Consider the following 13,911-nt stretch of genomic DNA (forward strand, 5'->3'; position numbering starts at 1 on the left):
TCCATCTTCAGGGAGCCGCCTCCATCTCGTCTTTCGGAGTAGGACACAAACCCTAACAAGATTCGAAGGAACGTCTAAAAACAGAGCCCTCCCGCCGGCAAGGGCCGGAATCCACCATGTCGACATGGCTCTAAGACCACCAGAGACGAGGCGGACCGGCAGCGCCGGCGGGAGACAGAAGAACCCTAAGCTTTTCTTGCGGGAGGAGGCGACTTATGACGTACGGCAACCTGCACGCGATGTTTGGTCGATGCCTAGAGAACACGATGGATGCACCAGCACCAGCCAGCATTTTGTCAACCAGTACATTTTGTTGCCCTGGAATATTGAATAATTAATGTGTTATACTCATGGTTATTAACTTGCTGGAAAAAAATACAGTAAAACTATGAAGGGAAGGAAACGATCATGGTGAACAAAAAAAAACTGGAACATTTTCTTCTCTATCGTGGAACACTGGATCCCAAGCACACTATGTGTGTTTTCGCAGTGTATACAAACATCCGGTGTTTACGCCTTCGATATGATCATTTTTTGGTCATTTGGAGAAGACAGCAAAAGTGCACAATATTGCACTGCAGGTATAAATATGCAGCCGGAACTTCTTTTTAAAAAGAAAAAAGAATAGTCTGATATCTAACAGATTTTGACATCACAAGAAGACAGATCTCGACATTATCGCAGGAAGTTATGGCACAGGTAAATCTGCAAGTGGAACTCTCCCTCTGAATCTACAAGAAATCTCAGATGTTTGGGACTAGACCAGCAAACAAAAGATAACAGACAAGTTCAGGGAACGCCCGTACGCATGGAGAACAACCACGTTCAATCATGCAGTCTGTCAAATGCGCAATCGATATAGCAGTGGACCTCTCTGTTGCAGGAAAAAAGCAAGCCGTGAGGCCTGCGAAGGGGATACAGAAGTGGAAGCCGCCTGATGATCCTTTTCTAAAAATAAATGTGGATGCCTCGTTCCTTGAAGAATCCCATCAAGGTGGAACAGGACTTGTGTCCGCAATCATCGAGCCAAGGTGAGCTTATTCGGGCAATCTGGTATGAAACAGGATTAACGCAATTACTATGGAAGCGTATGCTGTTAGAGATGGCGTGCAACTGGCCTATGATCTAGGTTACAGGAAATTGATCGTGTAAACTGATTCTCAGCTTGTGGTGAACGAGTGGAACTCTGCCGATGCCGATCGGTCAGAGATTGCTACCACTCTGAATGAAGAGAGTGTTTGTTTCCAGGGACTTATTGGTTTAGGAACTTAAAAAAGTTTCTATAAGTCTCATCTAAATCAAACAGAAAAGACTTATAGGGACTTAAGTGGGCATTTGAGACTTATGAAATAAGACTCTCAAGGTAGGACTTGTAGGGACTTATAGTTGTAATATGGTCTTTTAGTCCATGTTAAGTCCCAGGAACTAAACAGATATGGACTTTTTAGGGACTTGAGACTTACTAGTTGGACTAAAAAAAGTTGGACTAAAAAAGTCCTAGGACTTATAAACCAAACAGGGCCGAAGTTCAAGAGCCTTGCGGGAGTTTTAAGGAATCTTGGCTAGTATTTACTTCCAAATAGTCTAATGAGAGGCGCTTTTTATGGATAAACTATATCCCTAACTTCCTTCCAGCTTGTGTAAGGCAGGAATGTAATCCTGCTTCTTATTAATATAAGAAGCTCTTGATTTCACACACAAAGAAGTTCAGTGGAAACGCCACAGAATCTAAGTTCTAAACATTTATGGTGAGCAAAAATGGGTTATAACATGATAAGAGAAAAAAACAAAGCAACCGTAATCTCATGGTAAGTGTTATCACGTATTAACGAGATTCGGGTTTCACTTGATTCATAACAGAGATCACACTGCCATAAGGCGCCAACAGATGTACTCACAAACTAAGAGTTTCACAAACGACACATGACAGACTTGCACATAGTAAACTCAAAGGGTGCCAGGAACTCACTGGCCACCACGAAGGCGGAGCACCAAGTGGAGAGTAGACTCCTTCTGAATGTTGTAATCCGCAAGAGTGCGACCATCCTCGAGCTGCTTGCCAGCAAAGATCAGGCGCTGCTGGTCCGGGGGGATGCCCTCTTTGTCTTGGATCTTCGCCTTCACGTTGTCAATGGTGTCCGAAGATTCCACCTCCAGGGTGATGGTCTTGCCAGTAAGGGTCTTGACGAAGATCTGCATGCCACCACGGAGGCGGAGCACCAGGTGGAGGGTCGACTCCTTCTGGATGTTATAATCAGCTAGGGTGCGGCCATCTTCAAGCTGCTTGCCAGCGAAGATGAGACGCTGCTGGTCCGGCGGGATACCCTCCTTATCCTGGATCTTCGCCTTGACATTGTCGATCGTGTCAGGACTCTACCTCAAGTGTGATGGTCTTGCCGGTGAGGGTCTTCACAAAGATCTGCATCTGCATAGTTCAAAATTGCCAAAACAAAAACATAAGTAACCTAGTTATATGTATATACGAACAAGATCAACAAAGTGACGAGACAGAAAAGTTCAGACAAGAAGTCGAAGGCATATATGAACAGATCAACAAAAGAAACAAACACAGACTGCGATCATCTAAATTTCTGATAGATTACTACTCCCTCCGTTCCAAAATAAGTGCCTCAGTTTTGAGCTAATGTTTGCAACACTTATTATGAATTGGAGGAAGTAGTTAATCTGACAAACCGTGGAGCAATAATCATGAACAGAAGCATATTAAGACACGGAACTGGAACCATCTCCTATGACCTAATTCCAGTGTAGGTTAAGCAGGCTCTTATAGCTGGAAAATTACAAAGCAGATAAGTCAACATGATAGAGGCGTATATGAAGGGATCAACGTATCAACATAATCATGATCTTACAAATAATAGTAAATCTGGAGTTGAATGTTAACAGATATAACATCAGCAGAGCAACTGAGCAAGTACATCAAAGGGGGTCGGAAGATAATAATCTAACTGTTAGGATCTATTTCCAGTTCAAATAAACAAGCCAGTTTGACTAAAGCGCATCTACTGTAAGGCTAACATAGAGACGCAGTACTACGTCAATCCAAATTAGCAGAAAGAGTAAAACAGCAAGGCAAATAATGGATGAATACTAATGAGATTCAACTTAAAACCATGGGCCAGATGAGGAGAAAAAAATCTGAAGCAGCATATCAAACAAGAATCTAGAACGGCAGATCTAACACTAATCGGTAAAAGTCTAATCAACAACTCTGGATGAACCATCACGGCACAGCAATAGCATCCGATTGAAATCACGAGCTCGTCATCTAATCGCACATATATTCATCTAAATCAATCACACAACATGAACAGACAGATAGATTGGGGGAAGTGTTAATAGGTGACGGGCGCATACCTTGACGGGGATTGATCGCCTGCGCCGCGGAAGATTCTTTTTTCTCGACGGAATCAGGGGGGGTTTGCGATTGGATTGGGATACAGGGAGCCTATCCCTGTGGAGAAATTTATAGGTTGGGCAAAGGAGTCTGGCTCGGCCTGAACGGAACGGAACGGGCCGGAGAGGCGGTTGCGGAGTCCGTCCCCACCATGCAGTATCTCGAAGCGCCTCGACGGGTCTCCAAGCACCGAGGTGGACTTTCCATAAGGCCGCGCCCGTTTATGTCTTGCCCCATCGCTATGGGCCGGCCCAGGTGAGTTTGATTTCTTCTCTGTTTTTTACATTCGTTTTTTTATTTTGTTCATTTTTTTGAAAATATTGTAAAATTCATATGTTGCAAAAATTCAAACCATCATATACAAAAAATAATAATAAACCCATGAATTTAAGGAAAAGTTAAAGCAGTATAATTTCTTTGGTTAGTGTAGCTTAAAAAAGTTCACAAATTTCAAAAAAAAGATGTTCCTGAAAACATGTTTATACAATGTAAACAAACGTTCATATAGTTTAACAAAAATGCTGTGTGTCATTTAAAAAATGTTTCAACACTTATTTGAAAGAAAATTATCATGTAATCAAGAAAATATTTAAAACATGTGTTTTAGAAGAAAAAAACATGTATTTGAAAATTATTAAACATCTATAAAAATGTTCAGGTGTATAGAAAAATGTATAATGCGTATGAAAAAAGGTAGACATCAAAACTTATATTTGAAGAAATGTTAAGCTGCATTTGAAAAATACTAAAAGTGTATAAAAATGTCTAATATGTATGAAAAGTAGTAGACATCAAACATATATTTGAAAAAAATGTTGATCTTGTAATAAAAAATCTTAAACATATATAAAAAATATTCCTAGTTCATATGAAAATATACAATGTGTAAAATATTCCTAGTTTATATGAAAATGTACAATGTGTAAGAAAAAATATTAGACATCAATAAATATATTTAAAACAATATTAGTTATGTATTTAAAAGATGTTAATCTGTATAGAAAATGGTCTTGCTATATAAAGATGTGCAATATGTGTGAAAAAATAGACATGCGTTAAAAAGGAAAAAGGGAAAAGAAAAGGGAAAACGAGAAAGAAAGAAAAGGAGAACAAAAGAAAACCGAGAAAGAAACAAAGAAAATTGAAGGAAAAAAGGGAAGAACCGACCGACGAAAACGAAGGTAGGGGAGGAAGAACACCGCTCATCAACGCCTTCCTTACTAGGTCAGCCAACAAGCAATGAGCGGTGCAGACGCGAGAGGCGAGCTATAGCTACATCTTGCAATACGCGAGGTATAGCTATGACGAGCCCAAACCGGCAATTCGCATATGCTCCTTCATCGCATCATCATTAACGGACCTGTTGTGTAAGGCCAACTCTCATGTGATCCACCAAACCGCTCATAAATGTCCTGACCGCGGGTTGTCCAAACATTTTTTTTGCTATCCAACGTCGTTCACCAAATATGTTTGGACTGATGCAGATGTCTAAAATCCAACGAACCAGCACTAAATGTATAGAGGTTTGTGGGCTGCCAAATCTCCGCCATGTCGGATTTCGACACGCCCGGCCCATCCCAAAATACCCACCTGGAGTACCTTTTCCCATTCCGCCCCTTTTCACTATCCTCTGTATCCGCTCCGTTGGCGACCACGACCCCACTGTACCACCCCAGCCTCCGCCCAGGGTGTTGGATCTCCGACTCTCCACCCAGGCGCCTTCCTGCCTTCGACTATGTTGCCATTCCACCCTGGATCTGGCGGCTGCCCAGGTATCCTCCGCCATATGTTGACGCCCTCCATGGTGTAAGTCACATCTGGCAAGTGTTCGGTCAAATGCCATTGCCCAAAAAAATTGATGTTCTCATTGTTTGCTTTGAAGCAAACACGATGGATTCAGACGATGAGTACAGTAATATTTTTTAAAAATTGTTGCATCAGATATTTATCTTTCATTTGCTTAAGAACTGTGCTTTTTATCTTCTACTGTTTTGAGTAATCCAGTTATAGAAAAAAAACTAGAAGCGGGCATTTGGTGTATGTGGTTGGATAATAACCGCCCCTATGCAGATATTCTGTCATATCGGTTTTGGTGGTCCTTGTTAGCGTTTACGTAAGTAACGTCTCGGTTACGTGAGTGAAATTTCAGAAAACAACACGATGGAACAACATCTCAAGCTCACAACATACAAAGTGCAGCAGAGCTGACGCGAAACCAGTTTGGGAACAAAGTGGGACGTAGCGTTACATGATCCTCTTATTGTTGGCGGTGGAGTCCGAGTTGGCTGATGTCGCCATGGTTGCGGGTTTTTTTACATGATTGTTCCTTCACCATGCGTGCGTTTTTTCTTTTTCTGATTTTGCCTTGATCAATTGTGCGGTGTGTGTGATTTTTGGCCAAGTTTTCTGGTCATTTTGTTTTTGGTTTTTCTCTCGATGAAATCTTAACGAAATCAGGGGTGCTCTTGCCGTGCACGTTAAAACAAAAAACGAGATCATCTTATCCATGATCGGCACTGACGAGTGACAACAACGCCGGAAAGACAAAGCATGCAAGCGAGAACGAGGGTGCTGTACTGTGGAAGGGAACAATCAGTCAAGGAGGCCATTTGTTCAAAAAAAAAAAGTCAAGGAGGCCAGCACATGCGTGCACGGCCATTATTTTCTTCTCCGTCCAAGGGACAGACCAGGCTGCCGGAGAGCACGACCGATAACGCCGGCCGACTTCATTAGACCTTCCATCCGAGGGCGGCGGCGAAGGCGTCCTTGGCCCACTTGAACACGTACCACAGCAGGTCGACAAAGACGCCACCGAACCCTCCGCCGCTTCCGAGGCCTCCCAGTTTCACGCCACCGGCGTACGCCGACGGAGCCTCGGCCGGCGCCTGCAGCCACGACGACGCCGCCTCGAGGCCCCCCTCCTCTATGACGCGGCCGGCGTGCGCCAGCGCGGCGGCGGCGCAGAGGACGAGCGCGGCGACCAGGACGGCGCGTGCCATCGCCATTTTTCTTCGACCGACGCCTCTGTACCGCTTGATCGCTGCGGGTGTTCGGTCGGTTGAGATCGTCAGGAGACCACGGAGTGAGTGTGTGGAGCTGCAAGGCGAGATTAAGCCGATTTTATATGCAGGTTAAGATGAAACCGATCAACCGATGCGTAACAAGTGCTTTAATTAGTGCTGAATTGGCCCGTGCGGTTCCCGTGTGGCATTGAACAAGCGTTTCAACGCTTGGATCAATATAAACCCAGGCACGCCTATATTCATAAGATGTTATTACGTTGCTTTTCAGTTTTTTTTTCTTTTTTTTTCTTACGTGTTATAGCACTTCACTAAGACTTGATTAAGGCCATCTCCAGCCGCGCCCCAGGAAGGCCTTCCCAGGCGATTTTTTCGCGTCGGCGCCAAAAAAATGGCCCAGTCACACCCCAGGAGCCCGACTTTCGCCGGCCTGGGCCGAAAACAGCGCCGGCGGACCCAGGCCGAACCCGGCGCGCTGGGGGGCACCCGGGGGCGCCGGGGCGAACTGTTTTGGCGCGAAACAGCCGCGGGCCCGCCGCGTCAGCGACACGGCGCCTCGTCTTCCCCCAACGGCCTCGGTTCCCGCGGGGAATCAATGCCAAGGCTGCTGCCGGTCAGCCTTGCCATTGATTCCTCACGGGCGGCGCGCCGACGCCTCCCCCTCCCTCCCACGCGTACACACGGGTGCGGCGCGGCTATATAGTCGGTGGCCTGCACTCGCCTGTGCCCACACCAGCCCCGCCCCTCGCCGCCGCCCAGCTCCTCCCTCTCCCTACCTCTCCCGAGCGCCGCCGCTCAGCCCCTCCCTCTATCTTTCTACCTCTCCCGAGCCCGTCGCCATGGCGGAACGCTACCCCGAAGACGAGGCGGCGGCCAACGGCTTCGGCCGCCGTTCGCTCCGCGAACAGGAGTCCTGGCTCCTGTTCCAGGCGAACATCCCGGCGCCGCCGGACATGCGCGCCGGGCAGACAGGGTGGAGGCTCAGCGCCGGGGGAGTGCCCATTTCCCCGTTGCCCGACGCCGTGGCGAAGCCGAAGTACTTCACCGAGGAAGTCGACGTCGTGCGCGCCTCCCTCACCGACGCCCAACTCTTCCTCCCCCAGTACGCCGCCGACAACCACGCGGCTTGGGCGGCGTATTTCGAGCGCCGCCAGCAGCAGCGCTTGGCGTCCATCAACGGCGCGCCGGTGGTTGGCGGCCGGCAGAACAGCGAGGGGCGCCACCTGTGGTGGGGCGTCCCCGGCCGCACACTCGAGGGCGTGCTGACGTACCTCGAGGGCGGCAACGACCCGCCGTTGGCGTACCCGGCGAGGGCGGCCGCCCCGGCGCAGCACCGACGCGCTGGGCCATGGGCGCCAAGGAGGTTCGGGTCCTCCTCCTCTTCTTCCTCCTCCCGGTCTTCATCGCACTCCTCCGGCACTCCGGCCCTGCTCGGCGTCAAGGCCGAGCCCGCGGCGGAGACGCCGCTCGGCCGGCGCACTCGCAGCGCCGGCATCGTCATCAACGAGGGCGGCCGGCGCGCCTACTCGTCGGCTCCTCCTCCGCGCTTCGTCAAGCCAAAGACGGAGCCGGGGCTCGCGCCGGTGAAGACGGAGCCGGGGCTCGCGCCGATGAAGAAGGAGCCGGCCGCGCCGGTGACGACGGAGCTCGACGACGACGCGGTCCTGGAATGGGCGCGCAGGGACTCCATAGCGATGGAGAAGGAGCGCCTGGAGAAGGCGAAGGAGCACCAGCGCGCCGCCCTGCTTCGCTTCGCGGAGCGTCGACATCTGCGACAGCGACGACGACGACGACGATGCGCCGCCACCAGTCCGCCATGGCGACACCGGGCAGGGGTCCAGCAGGGGCGCCCGCGTCAAGGAGGAGAAGGCCGCCGACGACGATGGCGGCGACGGCGGCGACTTCAGCCAGTTTTTCCTTTAGATTAGTTTATGTATGTGTGCTATGTAATGAAAATCCGGGAACTTCGCCGAAATGTGCCGAAATTTATCGTGTTTAAGCCGAACTTCGCCGAACTTCTTTTATTTTAAAATGTGCCTGGGGCGGCCTTGGGGCCGGCGGCTGAGGACCAACTCGCCCCCAGGCCCAATTTTTGCGCCGGCTCACCCCAGGCAGCGATTTTGGGCGCCCCCTGGGGGGCCAATGGCTGGAGATGCCCTAAGTCCTACTCAACTGAGACCTAGTCATATCTTTCGTTGAATTACAAGCAACTGCATTTTTCGACAGAACGGGGATGCGGGCCCCGCAAAAAGGAAATATAGTGGAGAGGATAGGCTATTAAGGGCATGTACAATGGTGCTATCTTAGTAGTGCCACGTAGGATCAATGATGAGGTGGAGGAGAGAGAACTCATAAGAAAAGGCTTGTCTTTTCTTATTTAAGAGAAGACAAAAAATGATCTCTTAGCACAATATGTCTCATCACGTTTTTAGGAATTGCTAGTTATTGAAGATAAGGCTAAGAGATGACTCATTGTAGACTTTCTTTTTTGTTATCTCTAAATTACATGCAAAATTTAAGATAAGACTATCTTATCGACCATTGTACATGCCCTAACAGTGGGATCTTTAACCCAAAAAAGGGGAGAGGATAGACAATTAACGGTGGGATCTGCAACTGGAAAAACAGTGGGATCTGATCTAGTCCGATGCGATGCCTAGCTTGCAGTTGCAGATGCGAGAGAAAGCTTGGGGACACGGATGTTGTCCCCGCGTTCGCGGGACACCCGGTGTTCCCTTGATCGTTGGAAGGTGGTTGATGGATACAGTTCAGTGACTGCCTGAGGGCAGCGTGGACAGCTGCTCCACCGATTCATGTCAGACAAACAGCCGATGTGGAAGAGAGAGAGGAAAAGTAGTTGTGCTCCATCGATTCATGTCAGACAAATAGCCGATATGGAAGAGAGAGAGGGAAAAAATAGTTGTTGAGTATAATGTTTATTAGGAAAGATGAGATAGATTAGGATTTGTTTCATTTTGTCTTGTACTTCAAGTAGACTAGCAAGCTTGTACGTGCAATGCATGTCTTAACTCTTATCACATAAATAATATGAAAGATGAATCGAAATCTCTACTACTTTGAGGTGCATCCCATCCGTTGTGCCATGCTCACTACTGGTGGAAGAAGATTATACTCTATAGGGCAGAGATAACATAAGTTGAAAAAATCAATTCCAATACTTTAATTTTTATTTCACTCCTATGCATGTTATCTTCTCTCCAGCTATCTTTCTCCGGCATTAGTGGTGGAAGTTGTTCCAAATATATGTTCGGCTTCTTAGGTGGAGTCATAAAAGATTGCACAACGTTTTGTTTTTGCAGAAAACAAAATCTACCCGGTTAGGCACAGCATTTTAAGATTTTTGGCAGCTAAGCACATGGGTGAACATAGGCATAAAAATAAACATAATCAACCGATTTTTTAACTTGCATCGCAGTATGAAAGAATATTGGGAGGGAGTTAAAAAGCTTATGAAAACAAAGACTATAAGTTGTATCTGTTGAAAAGTATCAATAGAATAAAGCATGTACCTGTTGTAACCTTGACAACATCAATGTACTTGTCATTCCTTCAGAACAACCATAATGAAACTATTATTGTCTTCTATTTCAAATTGAAAGGGATGATATGCATGATCAATTCTTATTTCTGAAAATACGTTGTTGGTAACACCCAGAGAGGTTATGGTCCACACTGAATCCAGCTGCACTGGGTCGGTGGCTGGACAATGGTGGAGTTTTGGTTGCAGTGATGTGGCCATCGTGGTAGTGGTGAACCTCTGGGCTAAAATGCATTATAATGTCAGGTTAGAATCGAGGATTCTATAAGATAAAGAAGGGGTGGAGAGGGAGAGATGTCAGGTCGCTACCTTCTTCATGGGCTCTCGTACGCTGGCTCTACACAGGAATGGTTACTTAGCAAGGTTCAAAAAGAAAGAATATAGAGCAAGAACAAAATTTGCTACTTACATAATGTAATTCCAATCCTCTTTTATATGAATATATAGCAGCGAAGTGCCGCATGATAATCTTTTGACAGAGGCTCCAACTTGGTCAGTGGTATTCTCATGGAAAATAACCTGCAAGTCAAACAACTGTTTATGCAAAGACTACCTCCGTCTGGGTTTATTAGGCCCCTTAGTATTTTGAGCCAAAATTTGACCATCCATATTCCAAATAAAATATAAAATATATGCTACAAAAGGTACACGGTTACATTTGTATTTGAAAGAGCTTTCCGACGGTGTAATTTTTTTGACATATAGTTTATATTTTATTACTTAAATTTATTGGTCAAAATTTAGTCCAAAGTGAGAGGGGCCTAATAAACCCGGACGGAGGGAGTAGCATATAGTTCATTTCTTTTCAGAAGCTGGAATCACAATGTGCATCAGTTGGCACAAATTCTTAGTAATTACCTTTACTCGGTTCATAAATGTCTGTGATGACGTTTCCATGAACGTTGGATATAAGTTAATTAGAGAAGTAATACCACCAAGCTTTACCAACATTCAGAGAAGCATGTACTGAATATTCAAAGAATCATTGGTATAGTTGACTCATTGTATCTTTTCTCTGGAATATAACAGAACCAAGCTTTAGCAATGCAAATAACAGATCAATACCACCATGCAAGAGAAAGACACCTGAATGTTCAAATAAAGTGAGGACTTATCCTGTTGATGCATGATCATAATTACATATGCGTTGACATTAAAGTTGAGGAACAAATGCTATATCGTTGATCCATGAGATGCTAGCTGCAAGTAAATATGCCGCAGCATTACACCTAAAGTTAACGTGCAGATGCAAGAATCTCTACCTAATATTACCTCCCCACATTAATGTGACATGGTTGCCTTTTCCCATCTCTGTATATACTTCTTCGTACAATCTAGCTTGTAAAACAAGTGCAAGGAACAGACTGAATAATATTAGCAAACTTTAACCATAGCGGACATATATAAATATGTGATGAGCATTAAAAAGGAAAGAAAAAAAGGTAAATTTTAGGGACAAACCTTTCTTCCAGACAGTGCTGAGACATGGTCCGGTTTTGCAAATTTTCCCAATAGAAAGTGAAAGTGAAGCAGACTACAATATATATGGTCCACAGATCATGGCTTCTACTCCGATTGTAATCTTAATTCAATTTTCATTATGTACATATATTACCGCATAGATATCAATGCCCAAAGGAATCACCTGACCTGAGTGAAGCTTCAGTTCTGAAAAGTGAAGTTACCATGTCCTACAAAAAAAATCTTATCAAACAAGTTCAATGGGCTAAGAACAGAAGCCGTACAAATCAAAGAGGCCAGCCCTTAAAATCTCAATTGTACCAAACATCCGAAGAATTTGCTAGATTAGCAGTCAGCACCAAGCTGTCAATAATTAACTGCAATTGGCATCCAGAATTGTCAGTTATGATCAGTGGCGAGTCCAGTAGGGGGGCTTCAACAGGCTCTAGCCTACCCTCCAAAAATACAATTTCTTTTAGTACTACTACACTTGGTCAAACTCAGCAACCCAATCTCTTAGTCTCAGGCTCTCAGCAACCCAGTACACAGGCAAGTACCGCAAAACACATTGAGTAGGCACACATGAGAGCGAGATGATGCACGATCACACTCACCTAGCGAGGCAAGCCGGCTCATCCCTCCAGTGAGTGCCCGTTCTTGCGTGACCAGGCTCCGTCACTGACTGTGTATGGAGTCTACTGTGCTGAGCTTATGTTCTTTGAATCACCGGCCGCGAGAGAGATTCCGGATGAAACCCCGAGCTTGACCACCGGGGTTGTGAAGGCTACCCAGGGAGAGGTGACTGAGGCTCAGATCGTGCAGAGGCTTCAGGAGCTGGCTCCGGGGGACTTTCGGTGGGAGCTGGTGGTTCTCGAGGATAAGGTTTATAAGGTCGATTTTCCCACGGTGGATGACTTGCAGCGTTTGTTGAGCTTTGGTTTGTGTAGAGTTCCTGGCACTTCGGGCATTCTGGAGTTCCACGAGTGGAAGAAGGTGGAGCCTAAGGGAAAGCCGCTTACACAGGTCTGGTTGCGGTTTGTAGGGGGCCCGTCTAAGCCTTTGCAGGATGTTCGAGTTGTGGCCAGTTTGGGTACGTTGGTTGGGAAAACGGAGAGAGTTGATATGGCTTTTACTTGGGCTCATGGGGTAGCCCGGCTTTTAGTCAGTGTTCTGGATATTGAGTTCATGCCTGATGTGGTCAACTGGACCTATAGGGGTGAGGTGTTCCCCCTAGATATTGAGTTTGAGGACACAGATCTATTTGCAGATGCGGTTAATGGGAATGATGTTGATATGCATGAGGGTGATGGAGATGCGGGAGCCAATGGGCCACAGTCCGATGAGCCGACACGAGAGGGGTCGAACGGGTCTCGCCCAGATGCTCAGTTGCCCGGGGAGGGGACCGGGGTTGAGCCGGCAGCATCGCCATTGGTGTCTATGACCTCGTTGCGGTTCGGGTCCTTTGAGCCAGCATCAGCGCCACCTAGACTTTGGAGTGACCGGGTGGATTCTGATGATTTGTTTGAGCACACGCTATCTCTGTTGGAGTTTGAGGGGGCTGGCGGTTCTGGACACTTGGTGAGGGCCTCATCGGCAAGGACTCTGGTTGGAGTTGGGGTGGGGGAGCCGGAGGTCGCTTCTCTTTCCCCTCCTCCTCTGGTGGTCGAGGCGCCGGTGCGGATTGCTACCTGTGAGCTGGTGGTGGGGGCGGGGGGTCGGGGCAGGAGGCCTTGACGTCTCCCCGCCATATCCCGATGCTGGTGACGTCGGTCACGTTGGGGGCGGCCAACGCCGGGGGAGGGAGCCCGAGGCAGGTGGCCTCGGCTCCTGCTACTCTGGTGGAGGCGGCGACACCTGCGCCATCTGCTGCGTTGGGGGAGGGGCTGGGGCAGGAGGCCCTGGCTCCTCCTTCTTCCCCGGTGGTCTGGAGGACCGCCTCTTCTTCGCCGACAGCTCTTCCGTCTGCACAAGCGGATGGGCGGGAGGAGGGCGCGGGCAGGCGGTCCCCGTCATCCCCTCTCTGTCCGCACCGGCGGCAGTGGACCCCGGCATGGGGCACCTGCCTATAGGGCTTGGGAGCCCGCAGCCGCCTCCTCTGGTAACCCCGGCTGACCCTTTGAGGGACTCAGCGCTAGGTTTTACTAGGGAGGAGGTTGTTGCTTTTGGCGGGATCCCGGATCCCGTCTCGACAGGGAGACGGATGAGTGCTCGCTTCCACGAGCTCCCGGAGGTGGATGATATGCAGCAGCGGTGCGCTATGAGGGCGGCCAAGCTGCAGGAGGCTGCATCATCTTCTGGTATGTCTGTCAACATATCTAACTCTTTATTGCATTTTTCTAATGAGGAGATTATAAATAATGCAAACCAGTTAGGAGTTTCACTAGGTACCACGGATAGTGAGATCACTAATTCGGTCAATGATCTGTTAGATTTGGAGGCGGAACGTGTCTTAG

The 13,911-nt window shown here is 47.6% G+C and overlaps 1 pseudogene; it reads right to left on the reverse strand.

Annotated features, from left to right (window-relative positions):
• The window catches only part of LOC119333844, a 6,701-nt pseudogene extending 4,276 nt beyond the window's left edge, over positions 1 to 2,425 (reverse strand).
• Between the last annotated feature and the right edge of the window lie 11,486 nt (positions 2,426 to 13,911).

Source organism: Triticum dicoccoides, chromosome 7A, assembly GCF_002162155.2.
Source record: "Triticum dicoccoides isolate Atlit2015 ecotype Zavitan chromosome 7A, WEW_v2.0, whole genome shotgun sequence".
Classification (NCBI taxonomy): domain Eukaryota; kingdom Viridiplantae; phylum Streptophyta; class Magnoliopsida; order Poales; family Poaceae; genus Triticum; species Triticum dicoccoides.